Source organism: Acinonyx jubatus, chromosome D2, assembly GCF_027475565.1.
Source record: "Acinonyx jubatus isolate Ajub_Pintada_27869175 chromosome D2, VMU_Ajub_asm_v1.0, whole genome shotgun sequence".
Taxonomy (NCBI): Eukaryota; Metazoa; Chordata; class Mammalia; order Carnivora; family Felidae; genus Acinonyx; species Acinonyx jubatus.
In genome coordinates, this window is record NC_069393.1 from 42,012,964 (window position 1) to 42,036,614 (window position 23,651).

Genomic DNA, 23,651 nt, shown 5'->3' on the forward strand with positions numbered 1-23,651 from the left:
AATATAAGTGGGGGGTACACAAATGGAAGGCACTTAAAATGAAAGGAGCAGATAAAGTCCTCTATGAAAATAGAGAGGAAGAAGAAAAGAAAATTCCAGAGGAAATCTAACATTTAAAGACTGGAATTAAATGGTAAATTTTAAGTTATGTGAATTTTCCCTCAAAAATTAAAAAAAAAAACCCTCAATCACAAAGACTAGTACTATGAGAAATATCCAGTCAAGAAGCCTGAAAATAGTGGCCAGAGAGATTGGAGTAAGGTGCACTGCAAGTCAAGGAAAGAAGGTATTTCCACAGAGTCAGTGGCCACTTGTACCTCATATGGATGGAAGGCCAATAAAGATGAAAGCTATAAAGAAAATGTCCAAAGAATGTGTATGTCTTATTTATCTTATTGTTTGTATTCTATATCTTGTTCCTAGAACAGTGTTTGGCACTGATAGTGGGTGTTCAATATTTGCTTGTTGAAAGAATAAAATGAAAATATCAGAACCATTTAGCTTCTTAGTAGACACGGAGCACAGCTAAGAATGGTGTAAATATCAAGTAGAAGGTAAGGAGATGGAACCAGAGCTTGTAGCCAAATCTTTAAAGAAGTTTGGCTTGGAAATAGAGGAACAAGGCATCTGCTGGAAGGAGGCTGTGAGGTCCAAGTTGGGGATATTAAAAAAAAACAAACAAAAAGTTAGGGAAAAAATGTGTTCTAATGCAATTGGAAAAAATTCAGTAGAGTGGAAAGAGGAAGATGCATGTGAAAAGAGGGAGAATCACTGTGGTAGGTTCTTGAAGGAGCAGGATGGTTGCATGGGGATTGACATTTTCCAGGAAGGGTTGTCTTTTTACTGTAACAGGAAGAAAGAAGGAGAATATGGGAACCAATGTGAGTATGTTGGTACATTTGGAGGTGGAAAGTGGAAGAAGTTATGGTCTGATATTATCTATGAAGAATAAACCAAGATCATCATCAGAGAGGGCAGTGGGGAGAGGAAGTCAGAGTTTTCAGGCCCCTGAGAATGTGTATTCCCTGAGAGCTGAACAGGATTGAGGGCTCCCTTGAGGTTAATGGACAGGTTTGTATCATGATACCAGTCTGTGGAGATTGTGTGTTCACTAGCCTGTGCTAATGACCTTTGATCAACTTAACAAATATTTATGGAGTACCTACTGTGTGTCTCTGTGGTAGAATCTAGGAAGGACAAAACATAACCACAGTGTAGATATTGTCCTTGTGACACTTAATGATCAGTGGGGGAGACACACATTCATAAAGAAACCACACAGAAAGTTGTCAAATTCAACTGTGATAAGTGCCTTAAAAAAGTGGAGCCAGAACTTCTAGAATGGTGGAGTGAGGACCTCTATAAATCTGTTCCTCTATAAAAGCAGCAAAGACAACAGAAAAATTGTCAAAATCAACTTTTGCAGAACTTTGGAAATTAACCAAAGGCTAGAACGGATCTAAAGAAAATTTATTTGAGAAAAATGACTGAATCTCAGTAAGAACAGTGAACTCTGTGGCATGGTACCTTGCCCTATTCCCAACTCTCTTCCCCCAGATTCACAGTGGCCTTAAAAACTAGAGGCATTGGAACCATAGTAGCTATGAAAAACAGAGGCACTAGTAGCCACTGGAAGGGCCACACTGAATTGGACTCCTCAAAAGCCCCATCCCCAGAGAACTGCCAGTATGTGAACTGTTTGCCATTTCCCTGGAAAAGACTCTTGTATCTTGAGCCTCTTCTGTGTTTTTTTTTAATTGAAATCTAACTCATGTACCATACAATTCACCTATTTTAAAGCGTAGAATTCAATAGGTTTTAGTATTTTCAGAGTTGTGTAATCCAATGTTAGAACAAAAGACCCCAAAACCAAAATCACCCCTCAAAGAAATACTATACCCATTCACAGTCACATCCCATTCTTACCCCTCTCCCCCCCAGGCCCATGCAAACAATAATCTACTTTCCATCTTTATAGGTTTGACTATTCTGGGAATTCATATAGATGGAATCCTACAAGCTGTGAGGTGATCAGTTGTGACTGGCATCTTTCACATGAAATAATCAAGGTGAATTCTTTGACTAACTCCTGGTCACAGAGATCTTATGTTTTCCTCTAAGACTTTTGTAGCTTGAGCTTTTATATTTAGGTCTGTGATCCATTTTGAGTTGTTTTGTATATGGTTGTGACATAGGGGTTCGAATTCACTCTTTTTAATGTGGAGATCCAGTTACTGAGAAGACTGTTATAACCCCCATTGAATCATCTTGGCACTTTGTCATGCATCAGTTGACCTTAAGTCTCAAGTCTCAATTCTATTCCATTGATTTACTATTTATCCTTAAGTCAGTACCACATTGTCTTGATTACTGTGGCTTTTTAGAAAGTACTAAAGACCAGGACATTTGAATATTCCAATTGTATTCTTTTTTTTTTTTTTTTTCAAGATTGTTTTGGCTATTCTAAGTTCCAGAGCTGAAATAGAACACAAAGACAGGGTCTGGGGATAAGGAGGAACAATAGTTTTATTATTCTGCCAGGCAAAAGAGGCTGCAGCAGGGCTAATGTCTTCAAGACTGCAGACCTGCCTGGGGTAAAAGATGGAGGGGTTTTATAGGAAAATACAGGATCTGGGTGGTTTTGGTAAGCATCTGGCATGTGCTGCCAGCCGTGGTCATCGTGTCTTCAACGTGATGTCCTGACTAGTGCTGGCACTGGCCATCCGAGTCTCGTTACTAAGTATATACATTGAGGTCCGTGAGATGTCAATATCAATACTGAGTTCCTGGAACAAAGGATTCTGTAAAAGAAACAAGTCAAGGGGAGAGGGAAGCTTCAAGAATGAGGAAGGGAAAAATGTGCTCCTTTAAAATCAAGCCTTGCTGAAGCACTAGTGTGTCCATCTTAATTTCTATATTTAAGTTTCTATAGCGGTTTCCCTTGCATTTCCATGTGAATTTTAGGATCGGATTGCCAATTTATGCAGCCAAAAAAAAAGGGGCGGCTATAATTTCAATAGGTATCATATCAAATCTATGGTTCGATTTGGGAGGGTCATCACTTAGCACTATTAAGCCTTCTGATGCATGAATGTGAAAGGTCATTTCTCTTATTTTGACCTTCTTTAATTTCTTTTAAACAATATTTTGAAGTTTTCAGGGTACAAGTCTTGCACTTCTTTTGTTAAATGCATTCCTATGTATTTTTGGTCTGTAATATGTACTAAGTAATATCCTTTTTTTCTGTCATTGTAAGTAGAATTACTTTCTTAATTTCATTTTCAGATTATTCATAGCTATTGTACAGAGATGCTATTGAGCCTTTTATGTTGATCTTGATTCCACAACCTTGCCGATTTGTCTTTGGCTTTGAAAGAGTGGACCTACGCCGGCCGATTCCATCTTGTTCTGTGTCCTCCACCTTGAGTGACTATGTCCCCGACATGCCCCCTTTCCGGCAAAATCGCAGAAACCTCAGACCACACCTCGTGCCCTTGAGTAACCTCCCACTCACCTGTTCAAACTTCCCGATCAAAACACGCCCTGCGACCTGCGTAACAGGACTCCGACCCTTCCCCAGCCAATCGGCTGAGGCCACGACCCTTCCCCAGCCAATCGGCTGAGGCCACAGCCATTACCTCACCAACTGCCCCTACACCCTATAAAACCTTTGTGCTTTTGAAACTTGCTGTCTCCCCAGCATCTCAGGCATCTCGCCGCTGCGTCGGTGCAGGTAGGGGAATGAGCTCGAGCTAGCTCGAATAAAGGCTCTTTGCTTTTGCATCGAACTTGGCTCCCTGGTGGTGTTTGGGGATCACGAATTCTGGGCATAACAGCTTTTGACAATTTATTATATGTCTGGATTTGGCTCTCTTTGTGTTTAACTTGTAGCTTGTTGAACTGCTTGCATGTGTAAACCAATGCTTTGCATTGTGGGGTGTGGATCCTACTTTGAGTAAGAATGCATAGCTCAGGGTGCTGGGTGGCTCAGTCAGTTAAGCCTCCGACTCTTGGTTTATGCTCAGATCTTGATCTCACAGTTTTCACAAGTTTAATTAAGCCCTGCATTGGGCTCTGCACTGGCAGTGAGGAGCCTGCTTGGGATTCTCTCTCCCCTTCTCTCTCTGTGCCTGCCCCACTCACGCTGTCTGACTTTCTCAAAACAAATAAATAAACTTAAAAAGAAAAAGAATGCATAGCTGTGTGTTGTTCAAATCTTCTAACCAGTGATATTTTCTTAGAAACCTTGCTTTTTGTTTATTCCTTCCTTTCTTCCCTTCCTCCACTTTTCTCACTTTCAATGGCCTTTTTCTCTTAAAATTTTATTTTGAAATGTTTGGGGCATTCACAAGTAATACAAAAAGGTTCAAAACAGCTATGTGGTTCTATCCCTGCTTAAACAGTATAATTTGGTGGAAGATACTTGTGAGTTTTTCTTTGTCTTAAAGTTTCTATCCTGCAGAATATTTAGATTTAGTTTTATCTAGACTGTATTTTTCCCCACCTTCCTTAAATTTCAAATGAATGTGCTTCATTGGCTTGTTGGATCTGGGAAGGGCGTTGTCTTCCCAAAGCCCATTGTCTGAACATTTCAATTCAGGTCTGAAGGAGGAGGTCAAAGAGGATGTGGCCTCCAGTTGACCTATGAGCTGTCTCCTCCCCCCCACCTCCCCTCCATTCTTGGTTTGTACTATTCATCGTTCCCCTGGTGGGAGCTGTTTCAGAGACATAGTTGGAGAGAGTAAGGTGTTAAGACTGATTGTAAAGTACACGTGTCTGAATGCAGTGAAGGCTTCCACATAAACTTTAAGATTTTGGGGGCCAGTGCAGAGATCTATTTGTCTAGTGACCACCAAGCAAGCCTCGTAAGTAAGTTCCTTTGCTTATTCAACCTGCCACCTACCAACCTGGAGTGACCTGTCTCTTCACTCTTTCCTTGCCCTCGGTGTACGAGGCTCAGTTTGGGAACCCACAAGGTCTCTACAAAACTGAATCTGGTCCACTGTGCCATCTAGACACCCAGTCATTCATTTCCCACTGCCTGATTTCTTTTACAGGGAAGACTGTGCATGAAAGGCAGAGATACAACTTACAGCACTGCCTCATAGCCTCTGTGACTGAATCAGATGTTGAATCACTGCGGAAATACCCCAGGTTTGTTTTCCCTATTCATGGAAATCAGAGGACTGGAAAGTAAGGGGTGATACCGGGTCTTTGCAAGTTTGACTCCTCCTCTTGCAGAGATTATCCAGAGTGTCCTGTTTTTTTGAGTGAGTAAACGCCAGTCGAGCGAACATGAGCTTTAGTAGGACCTGCCCACATGATGGCTCATATGATGTGGGTAGGTAAGAGTTGTGGTTAGGCACGATACCAGCAGTCTTGTATTAATATGGATATAATCTTTGAAAATGGCACTTAAGGAAGGGAGATTGGTATAAAAATGTGTGCTTAGCCTTTTCAAATAAATGGCATGCAACCTGAGTGCACTAATTAGAAAATCCATTCATGTGTCCCAGGGTTAAAAGGCCAGCTGCCCCACATGCTCATGCACAGAGAACACAGACATCTTGGGCAGTAATGTGGTCGCCCGCTACGAGCCCCTGGGAGGATGACTCTGAGGATTTCCCCTTTGTTGTCAGGTTCTTCAGCAGCTCCTCGAGCGTTGTGCTTTGTGGATTATTTTTCCCCACCTCACTTTTGTGTCTTGCTTCTGTTCTGGTGGTTGTGCCTTGTAGTTCTCAGGGCTGACACTTCTCTGTTTCCATGGCCCTGTTTCTGTTGTCAAATTCAGCTCGCTCCTTTGGAGCTTTTATAGGGTTCCTCCGCCACCCTATTCCTGGGCTCAATTGAGACTCCAAATCTTTGTCAAGGGAAAGAAATAGCCTGAGGATACTGCACTTTGAATCTTGAGGCTCAGGAACAATGCCACTGGATAGAAGGCACTCAGGTCCAGCTCCCTCCACCACCAGCCTCTGGGCTCGGCTCTGGGAGTGTGAAGCCCACAGGTCAGAATCAGGGTCCCCGTGGGTGAAACTCACCTAACTCTAGGCATCTTGGGAGCTGCTCAAGTCACTCTGTCTGTGCATTCATCCTTTCCTCTATGGCTGTAAAATGGGACGCCTGGGTCAGCACCGTGCATCCTTTTTTTTTTTTTTAATTTTTAAATGTTTATTTATATCTGAGAGAGAGAGAGAGAGAGAGAGAGAGAGAGAGACAGAATGTGAGCAGAGGAGGTGCAGAGAGACAGGGAGACACAGATCCGAAGCAGGCCCCAGGCTCTGAGCTGTCAGCACAGAGCCTGATGCGGAGCTCGAACTCATGAACCGGGAGATCATGACCTGAGCCGAAGTCAGACGCTTAACTGACTAAGCCACCCAGGTGCCCCGTGCATTGTTCTGAAGTCTCAGAGTGGCTTTGCTTAAAGTCAGCATTTTTTCAACGCTTGCCGGATTGCATAGCACTGAGGTCCTAAAAGCTTTTTGAGTGCCCGTTCTGTGCATTTAGCTTTACTTTGTAAACAGCAATGGCAGCTGAGTGTGCTTTAAGGACAAAGCAGCAGGAAATCTTTTGAGACCTGAGGCTCTTTTGAGTGCTGAGGTGGGTGTGGGCAGAGCCACCTCTGTGAGTGGAAGAGCCATCTTGTGCCCTGAGGCTTCTAGAGGCTGGAGCCCCTCAGACTTCTGGCACATCTGCTGAATGCCCATGGCCCCAGACATTCCCCTTTCCTCCCTGACTGGCATTCCCCTGGGGCTTAGCAGACATTCTGTACTTGCCACCCTCTTTTCTCGGGGTCCATCTGGGGCAGCAGCATGCATCAGGTACTTTCCTGGAATGTAAGGTCCCTGAGGGCAGTGCTCTTTGCCTGTCTTGTTCATTGTTGTATCCTCCAGCTCCTAGAAGGGTGCCGGGCACACAGTTGTTGGTCAGTAGTAAATGGTCTGTTAGCTGTAGCAAACCATTTACAATCTGATTCTCAGTTCTGATACAATGGCCATAATGTAGTGTTAGCATTGACTCAGTATTATTACTATTGTTACTGTAGTTAGTATTATTATGTGTTGAAATCTTCAAGAAGTGTCCAGCTTTGGATTCAGGCTGAATGTTACATTCAGAAGATTTGGAATTTCTTGAAATTACCATAAATGACAAGTGTATCTGTGTCCAAGAGCAGAGATCTCTATGTGGTGCTCAGTCCATTTGAATTGAAAATCTGAGGTCCGCTTTGGTGCCCAAGCTCAAAACTTCTGTTCTCTCTCTTCTCACAGAAAACCAAGTGGGAGGCGGGCCTGGATAGGGCCTGGTAGAACCAAACTTAGGCCTAGGGAACAGTCTCAAAGTGGTGAATCCTGAGGGCAAGGAATGGCAGTGACCTGAGTATTCCTCTGGCTGTGGCTTTGGCCATGGCAGGTGTAGGCCTTGGAGACCAGGAGCTGGTGGAGCTGGCTTTTAAGAATAGGCTGTTCTTGCAGAAAATGGGATTGATTAAAAGAAGTACTGGGGGCGGGGAGAGGGAGAGAGAGCACTTGCATTTGTAAGCAAGTTTTCTAATAATTGAATTTGGAAGGCAGGGCTTGGGCCTGCCATTAGAGGAGAGGCCTGGGAGAACATGGCCTTGGGCCGATAGAGGCTCATTGCCCTAGGAGACAAGTGAGGGAATGTCTGAAGTTGGGGAAAGTAAGGAGATAAGGAAGACGCAAGATGCCTCAAATCAAGGTCCTGGCGTGGATTAGCACTGTTGCTTCTTGGAGCAGAGGCCATTGTCTATATGGTGAACATGACTGGGAAGATGACCAACGAAGGAATGAGAACAAAGATCCTTGTGTGCTGACTTGGAGAGCCTCAGGGAGACACAAGGGCACAATAGCAGAGCAGGAGAAAGGCAGAGGTAGCAGGGAGGTGGTTCTGTCTTCTCTAAAGCTGCCTGGCATTCTTAGCAGGCTCCGGGCCCAAGACTGGGGTCATGGAGATGCAGAAAGGGGTTGTGAACAGCCGGAGTCAGAGGGAGCTCAGTCTTGTATCAGCTGAAAAGTCACTAGTGTGGACCTTGGGTTAGTTAAGGGAGTCCACTGGGCTTTACTCTTCTATTTATATGGTGGGTTCAATTCTTGGTAGCTTGCAAGGTTGTGGTCATTAAAGGGGATGATGCTCACTGTGACAGGTACCTAGCACATGCTCTGTGAATACACCCAGCATACGCTCTGTATCTTCTTCCTGAGCTGATATTCCAGCCCTGACTAGGCCAGCTGATGTCTGATCTAGACGCCAGTGCTAGTGGTAGCCAGATATGCTGGGCTAACGTTGGGAAGGTAGGAGACAGGAGGCTTGAGGGGGCACAGTTGTCCAGCCATCAGAAAGTCATAGGTTGATCCAAGACTGCCAGCTTAATCTCAGAAATCTCCCTGTCAGAGGCCTATAGCTGTTGATGCCCCTTCTACTCTGATCAGGGACCAGGTGGGGCAGACCCTGAGACCTCCAATGGGGGAGACACTGGGAGCCCTGACTCCAGGAGGCTTAACCCAGGGCTCACCCTATCCAGCTCATGCTGTCAGGCCCACTTTCTATCTGTAACACTGCCTGGCTTGTTGGTGGGTAGATTGCTCATAACATGGCTGCGGCGCAAGGATGAGGCAGCCGTGGGGGGTGGGGGTGGGTTATGGCCACATCCTGCAAATGGAAGTGCTCTGCTGAGTGTGGGGAGAGCTCAGGAACACCAGGTGGTGCTGGCAATGCCCCCCCCCCCCCGCCCCGCCCTCCACCCCTGGACTGCGCTCATGCCTGAGCAAGTTTCCTAGGCCCAGGCCTCTGCTCACGAGTGGTTCTGTCTCAGTCCTGCTCTTCCTCCGGGATCTGCACCATGTCTTTGGCTATGGGCTGCTGGACCAGACAGTTAAGAGTATCCTGGAAGTCCTATGTCCCACCAACCAGGGGGCCCAGAGCATGTCTGAACTTTGCTCACCCAGGACCCTGAATGACCACAGGCTTCCCTCAGTGACTCTGCTTCCCTAGGTATTTCTGGGAGCCCAAGAATTGCTTCTTGTGGGTTTAGCAATAAATCCCCCAGGTTCTTCTTGGGCCTCCAATGGATGCGTCTGCTGTTTGAGGGAGGGGCTCACTGCTGCACCTGCACCTCTCAGGGAGAAACTACCCCTTTCATGAGCAGTCTGGCTGAGCCAGAACCTCTCTGTGGTCCTGACAGGCTGTGAGCAGCATCTTGTCCCTGCACGGATGAGGAAACAGGAGATGGCCTTCTCCACAGGCTGTGCTCAACCTTTCAGTGGTCCTGGGGCAACCTTGCTTGTACTTGGAGTCTCCCCGCATCTCTTATTGTTGGAGTCTAATTTTGTCGCCTTTTGTTCCTAAGCCTTTTCACCCCCAGGACATGAGCCAGGGTGTGCTCAGCCTTGACTGTCTTTCTTTTTACAGAGGGGTTGCTGCTCTTTTTACAGAGGGGTTGCTGCACACACTCTCTGTGCCTTTAGCCCCAGTTCAGAATCCCCCCTTAAAGCAATCCATCCATCCATCCATCCATCCATCTCTTCATTCATTCATTCATTCATTCATTCAATAGATGTATTTATTGAATTCCGGATATGTATTGTTCTTTGTATTAGAGACACAGAGTGGTGAAAAACACTGGCGTCCTTTGGGGCGGGCACCTGGGTGGCTCAGTCAGTTAAGCTTCTGACTCTTGATTTTGGCTCAGGTCATGATCTCAGGGTCATGAGATCAAGCCCTGTGTCATGCTCAGCACTGAATGTAGAGCCTGCTTAAGATTCTCTCTCTCCCTCTCCCCTGCCCCTTTCCCCAGCTGGAGTGCACACTCTCTCTCTCTCTCTCTCAACAAAACAAAACAAACAAAACAAAACAAAACACTGAAGTCCCTCCCCTTAAGGAGCTTATGTTCTGGTGGGAAATTCAGGACATCAACTTACCAGAAATGTCTGAGTCCCTTCTCTGTTCCGTGAGCTCGAAAGCGAACTCATCACAGCTATGCTTCCCTGTGCTCTCTACGTCCTATGACATACTCTCCAGATCTGCAACAAAAGACGGTTCACTGTATCATCACTCAGGTAGCCAGGGGACACCAGAGACATCCTGGGACCCAATAGTGTAAGTCTATAACAAAGAAGAGGCTGGGAACATCTGGGTGGCTCAGTTGGTTAAGCATCTGACTCTTGACTTCGGCTCAGGTCATGATCTCGAGGTTTGTGAGTTCAAGCCCTGCGTGGTGCTCTGCCCTGACAGTGTGGAACCTGCTTGGGATTCTGTCTGTCTCTCTGCCCCTCTCCTGCCTACTCTCTATCTCTCACTCTCAAAATTTAAAGAAAATACAAAAAAAAAAAAATAAAGAAGAGACTAGATGAATGAAATAGAGTTCAGTCCATAAGCAATCAAAGACAGGAACGTTGTTGGGGAGAATGAGGCCATCTCATAGCTATGGAGACTTGGGTTCCTTTTATGCAGAGTGAGGCAGCTCCCCTGGGCTGGGGAATGGTCATGGAATGGCAGAACCACACTAGTCAGAGAGGTTTTCCCACTGCATTTCATCTCGTCTGCTTCTTCATTTCCATTAGCCTTGGATTCCAGTCTCTGTGGGACACTAGGAGAGTGTCTGTCTTTGCTGCATCCTTGGAAGAAATTGAAGTTAGCTTTTCTCAAAGTCTACATTCTCTGGACAGCCCTGGAAAACAACTCTGAACAACTGCAGAAAAATGGGAGAAACCCAAAATGCAAAGAAAGGTCAATTGGTTCTCAGATGTTCACTCATTTCATCTGATAAGTGTTAACTGAGCACATACTCTGGGCCTGGTCTTATGGGTGAGTGGGAGCTCAGGGTTAGGATACACACTAACATGTGGAAGTGAAGTGTAGACAGCAGGAGCATGGTGTAGATGAGTGGAAAAGTCTTCAGGACGGGGGGTGGAGGTTTGGCGAAGACCTGGAGGAAGAGTGAGGATGATGAACAGGACCCAAATAGGGAGTGAGTAGGAGATGCCTTTCAGAAGTGGAAATGACACCAGGGAAGGCTCAGCCATAGGACTTGACATTTCTGGGAGTTGGGAAGACCTGTCTTCACATATGGATGCAGAGGAGAGAGGCAGTGGGACAGGAAATTTGGGGCTATATTGGAGTGGACCTTTCATGCCATGGGAAGGAGTTTGCATTTTGTGTTTAGCTACCATGTCCATTTCTTCCCACCTTCTCTGAGCCTCAACTCTTCTTCCAGTCAAAGTGATTTCCAGCCCCAGAAGTTCTGAGGAGGAGCTTTCGTGTCCCCTTGGGTCTCAGACTTGAGTTCTATTCCATTATCACTGTCTTCTCTATTAGACAATGGCCCACAGACCTGGGGCTCTTCCTTGATGGCAGTGAGGCACTGCAGGTGAATGTGCATTTTGTGAATCTGGCTGACCTGGGCTGTGATCCTTCCTCTGCCCCTCATTAGCTGCATGACTATCAGCAGGTGACTTCACTGCTACAGCCTCAGTGCTCTCATCTTTAAAATGGGGGAAATTAGCACCTGCCCACCACATGTAATCACTGGCAGTGTGTATCTGAGTATGCCTGGCAAATGGAAACACTTTAACTCCCTGGGCTCCCTTAGTCTAGTTGGTGTGAAATCTACAACTGACTGACCTTGAACTCTGCGTTCATGTCTCCCTCCTCCCCGCACACCCTCCTCCCCCCCCCCCCCCCCCCCGCGGCTGCTATGTTGGCCAGGGGCCCAATAATAAGGTGTAGCTCAAACAGGGAAATCATCTAGAAACTGAATCCACAGAGGAAAAATAATACAAATATCTAAGTGCCGTGTATGCAATATAAATTTATAAGGTATATTGCACATTTTAGGAATATATCGCCACACTATATATTCTAAATGTCACATAATGGGCTCCGTTTTCTGATACCTCAAATACATCTTCCAGACCGTCAACTATATTTTAAAAATGAGTATCTTTTTAATGGCCCATGGTGGGTAACCTCTGCAGAATAGGAGAAAATTCATTATTTCTCCTGGTGTTAAGTGACTTGTACATCCAAAGGTGGTCAGGGAGAGTGAAAAAAGATAGTTCTTTTCACGTTGGTGCTTAGGAGGGGTTCGGGAGGTGAGAGGCACTCACGGGCACTGTATAAATGGCCTGGATGGGAGATAGAGACTATGCTAAATAATAAGAAGGAGGAGGAGGGAGGATGGGCAGCTCTGTTGAGCCAGATGAATAGCTGGGGCAGTGAAATACTGGCCAGCACGAGCCCAAGATGCTGCTTAAAATTCCAGCTCCATGGCACCTCTGAGGAGGGAAAGGAAGGGATTTGTTGTCACCGCTATGATGGGAAGGGAGGACGGAGGACAGGAGTGAAACTGTATTGAGCACCAGCTGCAGGACAGACACTTTATCTAGGTTATCTTATTTAACCCTTCCCAGATTCTTGCTGCGGGTGTTGGTGGTGGCATTTTTATCTCAATTTTGCTGACAAAGAAACCGGCTTGGAGCTAAGGAATGTGCTCAAGGTCAGACTGCCTGGGCCTGGAACTCAGGTTGGTAGGACTGCAAATTCCATTCCACTGGTGGAGGAGCAAGGTTGGTCCTTCTTGCATTTGCTGAGGGCTGGCCTTCTGGCTATGCTGCCTGAATTTTCTCTCGGAGCCTGTGGCCGAATGATCTTCAAGAGCTCCTGCCCCTGCCAGTCATGAATCATCATCATCTGCCTCGGCAGAAGCAGCTCATCCAAGGCAGGGTTTCCTAAACACGTCCAGAGAGAAATGCAAAGATCCACCCCCGTGTCTTTTTCTCTTTGGCAAAGTCTGTTCTGTACCCAAATAACATAGCACTGTCAATCAAAGACCAAGAGGGGAGGGTGCAGAAGGCAGGGGGCCCTGACTGACACACTGTTGAAATGATTCTGCTTGATTAGGAGGCCTTCACTCGGTCTCCTCCTAAATGAAACGTGGGATACCCCTCCTGACAAGAAGCTGTGGGCCTGGGAAGGTGGAGCCCACAGAGGCAGTGGAGTGTCTCTAACCCCATGATGATCTCATGGGGAAGACTGACTGGGCTGGGTGGCAGAGCAGTGTCCTGACTCTGGCCCTTCAAGGAGAAGACCGAAGAGTCTGAGGTTGGTTATCGGTGAAGTAGGACCACGCGATTAATGGGAGTTGAGATGTGGAAGGAGGGGAAGGAAGACTTGAAGCAGACAAAGGGAAGGGGACAGGATGGATTTTGAAGCTGCAATGTTGGAGCTCCTGCCATATATATATATATATATATATATATATATATATATATCCAAGTTAGTTAACATGTAGTGCAACAGTGGTTTCAGGAGTAGATACCCTAATGCCCATTACCCATTTAGCTCATCTCCCCTCCCACAACCCCTCTAGCAACCCTCTGTTTGTTCTCCATATTGAAGAGTCTATTATGGTTTTCCCCTCTCCCTGTTTTTATATTATTTTTGCTTTCCTTCCCTTATGTTCATCTGTTTTCTATGTTAAATTTCTCATATGCATGAAATCATATGATATTTGTCTTTCTCTGACTAACTGATTTTATTTAGCATAATACCCTCTAGTTCCATCCATGTAGTTGCAAATGGCAAGATTTCATTGTTTCCTATTGCTGAGTGATACTCCCTTGTATATCTATACCACATCTTCTTTATCCATTAATCTGTTGATGGACATTTGGGCTCTTTCCGTACTTTGGCTATTGTCAATAGCACTTCTATAAATATTGGGGTGCGTGTGCCCCTTTGAAACAGCACACCCTTTTCCCTTGGATAAATACAATTGCAATTGCAACTGCTGGGTCGTAGGATAGTTCTGTTTTTAATTTTTTGAGGAACCTCCATACTGTTTTCCAGAGTGACTGCACCAGTTTGCATTCCCATCAACTGTGCAAAAGAGATCCACTTTCTCCACATCCTCGCCAATATCTTTTGTTGCCTGAGTAATTAAAGTTAGCCATTCTGACAGGTGTGAGGTGGTATCTCATTGTGGTTTTGATTTGTATTTCCCTGATGATGAGTGATGTTGAGCATTTTTTCATGTGTCGGTTGGCCATCTGGATGTCCTTGCAAAAGTGTCTATTCATGTCTCTTGCCCATTTCTTCACTGGATTATTGTTGAGTTTGATAAGTTCTTTATAGATTTTGGATACTAACCCTTTATCTGACATGTCATTTGTAAATATCTTCTCCCATTCTGTTGGTTGCCTTTTAGTTTTGCTGATTGTTTCTGTGCAGAAGCTTTTTATCTTGATGAGTCCCAGTAGTTATTTTTGCTTTTGTTTCCCTTGCCTCCTGAGACATTGAGTAAGAAGTTGCTGCAGCCATAGTCAAAGAGGGTTGCTTGCTTTCTCCTCTAGGATTTTGATGGCTTCCTGTCTTACATTTAGGTCTTTCATCTATTTTGAGTTTATTTTTGTGTATGGTGCAAGAAAGTGGTCCAGGTTCATTTTTCTGCATGTCGCTGTCCAGTTTTCCCAGCACCATTTGCTAAAGAGACTGTCTTTATTCCATTAGATATTCTTTCCTGCTTTGTCAAAGGTTAGTTGGCCATACATTTGTGGGTCCATTTCTGGGTCTGTATTCTGTTCCATTGATCTGAGCGTTTGTTCTTGTGCCAGTACCATACTGTCTTGGTGATTACAGCTTTGTAATACAGTTTGAATTCTGGGATTATGATGCCTCCAGCTTTGGTTTTCTTTTTCAGGGTTGCTTTGGCTATTCAGTGTCTTTTCTGTTTCCATACACATTTTAGGATTGTTTGTTCTATCTCTGTGAAGAATGCTGGTGTTATTTTGATAGGGTTCGCCCTCCTGCTCTTGTTAGTACAGTGTGCTTTTGCTGGCAGAGATCAGGGTTCCCATCTGTGGCAGGGTCCACAGTCTCAGGTGGCTTTTCAGTGGGGAAGATCTGACAGGCCTATTTCCTCAATGGCTTTCAAAGTTGGAAACCCACTCCCCTGTATCCATCTACATCACGTCTTGCCTCTGTAGGCAGATAGGCTCCTGAGACAATCCAGACCTGAGCCAGGCAGGATAGAGGATTTTCGTTCCTTGGGCCTCATCCCTGGGTCTCATTTAGTGTGGTTCCAGCTGTGCTCTTAGTCCCAGACCCTTTCAGGACTCTGGTCAGGTTATGGTTGGATCCTGTCTTCCTCTCAGGCCTCCATCCTTTCCTTGGCAAGGCTCTTTGTGCACGACATCCATACCTCAGGGCTGGGGCTCTGCCCCCAGCTCTCCCTTCTCCACCGGGCTGGCTGTCAGCTTCAGAGGCCTTTGGGGGATCTTTTTCTCCTACCTCTCTGGCCAGCTCTGCCCTCCATCTGCTCTTCCCACCCCTAGGCCAGGTCCATAGCTTGAGGACTCAGGTTCAATATGTCAGTAGGGGCTGACATGCTGGTTGTTAATGCTGGGGTCTGTTCAGAGTGGTCACTGCTCATCCTGCATGAGATAGGAACTATTATAAATATTACAATCTTGCCATGTCCAGATAAGACACTACTCACCTGCTGTTGAGGGACAGGATAAAACCCAGCCTATAATAATCATAATCATGAATATTTATTGAGTGCTCCTGAGTGCCCAGCACTTTTCTCTGAGAACTTTCTATCATTTAACTTATTTAAGCCTCAAAACAGTCCTCTTGGGTAGGACTATGATGATCCCAATTTACAGATTAGAAAACTGCCCCAAATGAGAGGCAGTCATTCAAACCCTTGCAATCTTACTTCAAAGCAAACATTTTCAAGGCATCTGGGTGACTCAGTTAAGTGTTAAGTGTCTGACTTTAGCTCAGGTCATGATCTCATGGTTGGTGGGTTTGAATTCCACATCAGGCTCTGTACTAACAGCTCAGAGCCTGGAGCCTCCTTCAGATTCTGTGTCTCCTTCTCTCTCTGCCCCTCCCCTACTTGCACACGCTCTCTCTCTCTCTCAAAAATAAACATTAAAAAAACCCCAACATTTTCAATTGCTCCATTACCCTGCACATCAGCCTCAAATATCAGCAGGACCATGGGATAGAACATTTAGGATTCTTAAAATTTGGATGGAAATCTAGAACCAGAGCAGCCTTTTTAAAAAATATTTTGTTTTATTTTATTTTATTTTATTTTATTTTATTTTATTTTATTTTAATGTTTATTTATTTTTGAGAGAGGGAGAGACAGAGTGCAAGCTGGTGAGGGACAGAGAGAGAGAGGGAGACACAGAATCCGAAGCAGGCTCCAGGCTCTGAGCTGTCCGCACAGCACCTGACACACGGCTCAAACTCCCGAACCATGAGATCTTGACCTGAGCCGAAGATGGACGCTCAACTGACTGAGCCACCCAGGCGCCCCACAGAGCAGCCTTTCAAAGGCAAAGAGGTGTGTAGTCTAACACATTGGAATCACCGGCTTTGTGACTTGTTCAAATTGCTGTACTTTGAGCCTCAGGTTACTAATCTGTAAAATGGACTTAATAATTGCTTCTTTGCAGGGTTGTGTGTGTATGGTCAAGTGCAATAATAAACACTGAGCACAGCACCTTGAATGTCCTCATGAAGCTTGAAGACCTATATTTTCAGATGCACGGGAATCCTCCTTGGTGAGACAGGCTTTGCGGCAAGTTGTTATCCCAGGCTGCTTTTGCTTCTGCTTCAGGCAACTGTGGGCAAATGCCACAGAAATGTCTCTCCTTGTTAATCACAGTAATTACCTAGCAGCTGTGTCAGAAGACTCGGGAAAGCATCATTACTGAGAGCTTCTTCTGTATAGCCCCTTGGACAAAACTCTGGCTTCCTGCGGCAACCTCTGCCTTTTCCCAGCCAGCTGGACAACAATCAAAGTGCTGGAGGGTGAGGAAGAAGCAGGATCAGGCCTGTTCCCAAGGGTGTCCCAGGCAGGGTGAGACAGCACCGTGCAGTTCGTGGTGGGTTGTTACGTGAAAAGTCCTCCTGTGAATTACACCTTCCTGAATCTATGCCCTTGTATAGACCCTCCCACATTGACTCAGGGCCAGGTCATCACTTGGCTTTGCCCAATGGGACACCGACAGATGTGATGTGAGCATAGCCTTGATCAGTCCCGGTATACACCGGGACTTGCGTATAGGCTTGTGAAACCAGCTCGCCGCGTGGAGAGAGAAATGAGTGCCCAACGCACAGCCCACGCTCATCAGACATGTGAGTGAGCCTTCAGATGCAAACCAGGTCCCAGCTGACCTGCCATGACCACAAATGCATGGAGCTCTCCTCCCTAGAAGTAAAGAAGTACTGAGGGTTCTGTCCTGTGACCCCCAAGGACCTGGCTGTTGAACATACTTTCTCCTCCTTCTGTGACCCAAAGATAGGATTCCTTTTAACCTAATTTTTGTGGGGTGTCCCTGCCATGACTACTCTGCACGTAGCAGAGCATGGTTTGCAAACCAGCCACATCTGTGCCATAGCCTGCTACATTGAATGTGGTATTGTTAAAGTATGGCATCAGGATGGTCCCATACACCCTTCATTTCCCTGTACCGCAGGCTCCATTGAGCACAAAATTCATACCTGTCCAGTTATTCTCACTTCTATGCACAGAATAAGTTCTGTGCATTTACATACACTTTTTAAAGCACATACCCTGGGCCCTGCCCAGCTTTGCAGCAGCTCATTTTCTATGTATGTCAAAGATAGTACTTGCACTTGAAATTAGGTCCCCCCATTCATTCCCAGACTGTAGAGGCAGACCCATTAAGAATGCACAGCTAGCCTGATGCTGCTGGCTGCAAAGGGTGTTAAATACTCACATACCACAGCTCCACCAAGGAGCAGGGATAAATATGGCAGGCATGAAATGGGTCTAAATTGCTCCTGATGGCTCTATTCAATAATGTTGGTCTTTTCCTTACAGTGCTATATAACAATAGTCATTTTCAAAATGGGGTGCTGCAGTTGTTTTTAAGGAAGAATTGACAATTTTGACCTACAGGGTAGTAATTTGCAAAATGTTCTTTCTTTAAGCCATTCACTGGGAAATGCAGGAAGGCCCACAAAGTGCCGGACTTGAGGCGAAAACGGCTGTAACTAATGACAGCCCTAAGTGCGGAGAGAGAGCATGGCAGTGCTGGTGACGCTCCAGAGTCAGAGCCGAGGCCAGGCAGAGGCAGAAACGAGAGTTTCATTACAGACAATTGGGCTCAGAAGTCCCTGAATAAACCTTTTTTTTTTTTTTACTTCACTTTGCCGGCACATTTTACATTGTTGGTGCTGCACTTTACAGCCCTGAAATGGGATTCGATCTGGGGAAGTAACTGCATTAGACAAAGGGACCACTTATCAGACGTACCTGTTAAATGCTCCAAATCCACCAGAACATCTGGTGAGCATTTAGATTCTTTACAAAGATTCAGAAGAAATAGTCCAAGGAATCCTGTGTGGATTTGATTGCACTTGAAAGTTATAGGTGCAAATGATCTGTTCTTTACGCTCTGGGCTTTGTTTTATGTGGGTCCCTAAGTTGTATATGCATGTGTATATTTTATGTTTACTCATGTGAGGCAGTCCTATCCTGTTTTTCTCTGTATTTGGAGGGACATTAATTTCAGAGTTTCCCTCTGTATTTCTCTACCTTTGCACACCAGTTCATGAAGGAGACAGACTGGTATGTCCCTGACTTAGTTGGTGGAAGGAGGGAATAAGGGAGACATTGTGTTATAGGGCCCAAAGCAGAAATGGCTTTTAAGACATGGCACTTTGGGCTTTGATTTTCATATATATATATATATATATATATATATATGAAATATATATATTCTCTCTCTATATATAGGGGAGATATCTATCATCTATCTATCTACCTCCATATACATACATACATATATATATATACATACATATATATGTGTATATATATATATATTTACTGCTTATTTAGTTTTGAGAGAGAGAGTGAGCAGAGGAGGGGCAGAGAGAGTCAGACAGAATCCAAAGGAGGCTCTGGGCTCTGAGCTGTCAGCACAGAGCCCGATGCGGGGCTTGAACCCACAAGCCCTGATATCGTGACCTGAGCTGAGGTCGGTTGCTTAACCAGCTGAACCACCCAGGTGCCCTGAAGAAATATTGTTTAAGGCCTTTCAGGGCAACAGAAGGAGAGAAGGGGTGGTTTTTATTGCATCTCCCCCCTCCATACACCTGCCAAGAAAAGAGGTCAGAGGTCAGGATGGAAGTGGAAGGACTGGTGAGTGTAGGTCCCCCCACTGCCTAATGGCAGCTTTGGAGAGGTGGTAGGACCTTAGGGGAAATAGCTGCAGTGTGTGTCCACGAAGAATGACACACAATTCCCATTTGTTCAGGAATTCTCAGCCTTAGTAGAAGCTCCTGCAACCTGTCCTGTGCAAGGGAGGGAGTAGTACTGTCTCTTAAGGGCCCACTTAGGCCTTGAGCTGTGAAGACGTCAGTGGCAATCATGATGGGAGATGGAGGTCTTCCTGCTATTTTACTAGCACTATTTATGGGTCCATTTGCTGTAAACTTGAGCAGGAAGGACACCCCAGTAAGGGATGAGGTTAAATTTTCTTTTCTCCTTAAATATTTTATTATTATATCAAAGCTAGATTTAAATAAATGTGAAGGCTGATTAATAGGATAAGGAAAGGCATTATTACTCCTAGCAGATGAAAGCATCCAGGCAGAGGTCAGGTGAACGAGGCCTTTGGTTCATTGTTTGGCTTCCAGCTCACTGAGGTTTTATGAAAGCACGTCTGGGGAAATCAGAGGGAGAGGCTATTCAGGGTCTCAGGAACACATGGGGGTGTGGGGCTGGGGAGTAGTACACTGGGCATCAGCAGGAATATGCTCAGGAGGATCAAAGAAAGCTCATATGGCCAATTTCTAGCACTTAGGGTTAGGATAGAGAAGAACACTTTAGTGGGGTGAAATTAGTGTTCTGATGAAAGAATGTCATCATTTCATGGTCCTGTAGAGTAAAATATAAGAATCTGGGTTAGGCTTACCCCAACATTATCAATTCAAGAATATTTAAAAATTGATAACATCAGAAGGCGTATCAGTGCTGCTACCCTTTAACGTATCTTCCTCTTGAAGTACGTTGCTTTGGTCCAGACTGATAGTTCTGTGCCTGGTGACAGCTGTCATCCTGTGCATCAATCAGAATGGGCTAAGTTGCTGTGGTAACAACCCTGAAAGTCAGTGGCTCAAAACAATAACATTTATCTCTCTTTCACATTACACCCTCATTGCAGGTTGCCTGGAGGCTCTACTCTGTGTCATCCATACACAGAGGGAGGGAGGCTCTTTATTCATGATTCTTGGGAAGTGGGGTCCCTGTCCAAGGTCCTGTGCTTCAGAGGAGTGCTTTCCTTGCAATTGTCTCTGTGTCCCTCTCTGTCAGGCTTGGCAGGGCACACCTAGTCTTGTGTGGGCTCCAGGTGCTGGAATTGCATATCTGGAAATTTTCTTTTTTTTCTCCTAAAGTTTATTTATTTATTTTGAGAGCTAGAGAGAGCAGGGGAGGGGCGGAGGAAGAGATGGAGAGAGAGAATCCCAAGCAGGCTCTGCACTGCCAGTGTGGAGCCTCATGTGGGGCTCGAACCCACGAACTGTGGGATCAGGAACTGAGCTGAATTCAAGAGGTGGATGCTTAACTGACTGAGCCACTCAGGTGCCCCCAGTACCTGGAAATTTTCTAAGTCTCCCTCTAGTGCCTAGGATTGGCTGGGACAGAACTGGTGGAACTATCTGCTGGTGTGCTCTGAAACTGGACCAGGACTCATGGTGGTTCTAGTCCCTGCTTCTACTTTTGGGGGTACTTGCCAGCCTTCTCTTAATGTAGAGTATGTGGAGTCAACCAGATTCCCCAAGGAGCCTCTCACCTCAGCCTTGCATGTATGGGGTTATCCTGGACTCACTGGTCAAGCTCAGGTTCCAAAGGAGTGGTCTGGAAAGCAGATTACTCTTGCTGGTTGCCATGTTATTCATTTTATGGGATTGTGTGAGATTGGCCCACCAAGTGGTATCAGTAGGCTGATTTTTGGTGACCTTCACTTAGGTTAGATACAGAATGAATTCAGGGTTCTGGACTACTGATAATCTACTTTTGACTGATGTGTTTGACCTGTGTGAGGGTCTGTGTGTCATGATGTATGTTCCAACTTCAGTGCTGCCTCTGATATATGGCAGCCAAGGGCAGCGGGGGGTGGTAACAAGGATCTTTTATACTGTGCACCTCCCCATCCCTGGCTATCAGGTAGTCACGTCATCCCCTCTGCAGGCTTCATGACAAGTATCTGTAGTCCCTGGGGTTGGCTGTACCTATATCCCCACTGAGGACTTTCAACACTATTGCTTTGCAATAGTGATGTGCTCTCCCAGAGGGTGTTAAGTCATGCAGCATGAGGGGCAGAAATTCCTGGTGCAAACTGATGACTCTTTTCTCTCTACCCATTAGCCTCTTTCATACTTCTCTGTTGGATACCTCTTTTGGATATTTATTTATATGGAGGACAGATGTGTGGCCAACACTGATGGAGATCCCACTTTAGGAATGCGGTGACTACTGCATCCTAAGGAATTCAAGAGAAGATATGGTTGGAAAAAGTGGTATTGTACTTTTACACTACAAAATACCAAGTAGTAAACTAAACATGACTAGAACATGAATGATCTCTCACATATACCTGTGCACTCTGGTTAAGACTTGTATTTGTGGTCACTGGGGCACCTGGGTGGCTCAATCTGTTAAGTGTCTCACTCTTGGTTTCAGCTCGTCATGATCTCATCGTTCATGAGATTGAGCCCCAAGTTGAGCTCTGTGCTGACAGCACAGAGCCTGCTTGGGATTCTCTCTCTCTCTCTCTCTCTCTCTGCCCCTTCCCTACTTGTGCTTTCTCTCTCTCTAAAAATAATTTTAAAAAAATTGAAAAAAAGACTTGCATTTATGGTCGTTAACAATGAAGCACAATAATGATTTATAAGAAAATCATTGGAAGCCAGTATTCATGGATGATATAATAATAGATGATGTAAAAGCATAAGTAAGGATGTAATGAGGATTAAATAAATAGAATTAGGGAAATTTAGGAGCAAAAATCTCTATCTTATTTCAATACAATCAGATTTCAAAGAGCCATGGCTACAGCCTTCGCAGTGATAAGAGTGTTGCTATCTTTGTGTGTGTGTGTGTGTGTGTGTGTGTGTATGCGTGTGTGTCAGGAGATAATGAACTTAGCTAAAAATGGTGTATTTGGCAATAAAGACCATGAAGAGATGCTTTCTGGGCCTTCACAAGTAGAGATGGTATGCTGATTGGACAACAAACACATAAGTGCCCAAGTGTCTAAATATTCCCATGAAATTATTACTACACTCATGACAATGAACATATCCATTACTCCCAGAAGTTTTCTTGGGCTACTTTGTAATCCTTCCTTCTGCTCTTTTCCAACACCCACCCTCCCCAGACAACTACTAATATATATATTTTTATCATTACAGGCTAGAGTGAATTGTCTATAATTTTATGTAATATAATCATATATTATATATAAGTCTTTATATAGACACAGGCCACTTTCAGTTCTTTTAGGTAAATATCTAGGAATGCAATGGCTGCCTTATTTGGTAGCTTTAGCTGCATTTCTCAACTCTAGATTTCTTGTGTTTTCAGTTTCATTCAGTTCAAAATACATTCTAATTTACCTTTTGATCTATTCTTTGACCCATGGTTTCTTTAGAAATGTGTTACTTGGTTTCCAAATATTTAGTGATTTTATAGATATTGCTAATTTAATGCCACTATAATCAGAGAACATACTTTGTATGGCTTAAATCCTTCAAAATTTACTGAAACTTGTTTTATTGCCTAGAATATGGTTATCTTAGTAAATGCTCTTACTTAAAAAGTAATCTGCATTGTTGGATGGACTATTCTATAAATGTTAACTAGGTCAAATTGGTTGCTATTGTTTGGTTTACTGTATCTTTACTGATTTTCTGTGCACTTCTCTCAATTTATTGAAAGACATGTATTGAAATCTCTGAATAAAATTGTGATTTTGTTGTATTTTCCTTGCACTTCTATCTCTATCAACTTTTGCTGCATTTATTATGAAATTTTGTTATTAGATGAATAAACTTTTAGGAGAATTACATCCTCTCAGTGCTCTTCTATCATTATGAAATCTAACATTGGTAATATTCTTTGTTCTGAAATCCTTTTGAATAGTGTTACCCTGGCATATTTTTTTGATCCTTTCACTTTTAGCCTCTTTGTGAGTTTCTCAAAAGCAGCATATATTTGGTCTGGTTTTTAAAAATCTAGTTTGAGGGGTGCCTGGGTGGCTCAGTCAGTTAAACATCCAACTTCAGCTCAGGTCATGATCTCACAGTTTGTGTGTTAGAGCCCCACATATATACCTGGAACCTACTTCAGATTCTGTGTCTCCCTCTCTCTGCCCCTCCTCCACTTGCTGGCTTTCTCTCTCTTTCTCTCTCAAAAATAAATAAACATTAAAGAAATTAATGGAATACTACTTGGCAATGAGAATGAAATCTGGCCATTGGTAGCAACATGGATGGAACTGGAGGGTATTATGCTAAGTGAAATAAGTTCGACAGAGAAAAACAGATACCATATGTTTTCACTCATGTGGATCCTGAGAAACTTAACA

At 44.5% G+C, this 23,651-nt stretch overlaps 1 pseudogene; it reads left to right on the forward strand.

Moving 5' to 3' along the window:
- The window catches only part of LOC113600205 (60S ribosomal protein L31-like), a 254,519-nt pseudogene that overhangs the window by 8,788 nt on the left and 222,080 nt on the right, over positions 1-23,651 (forward strand).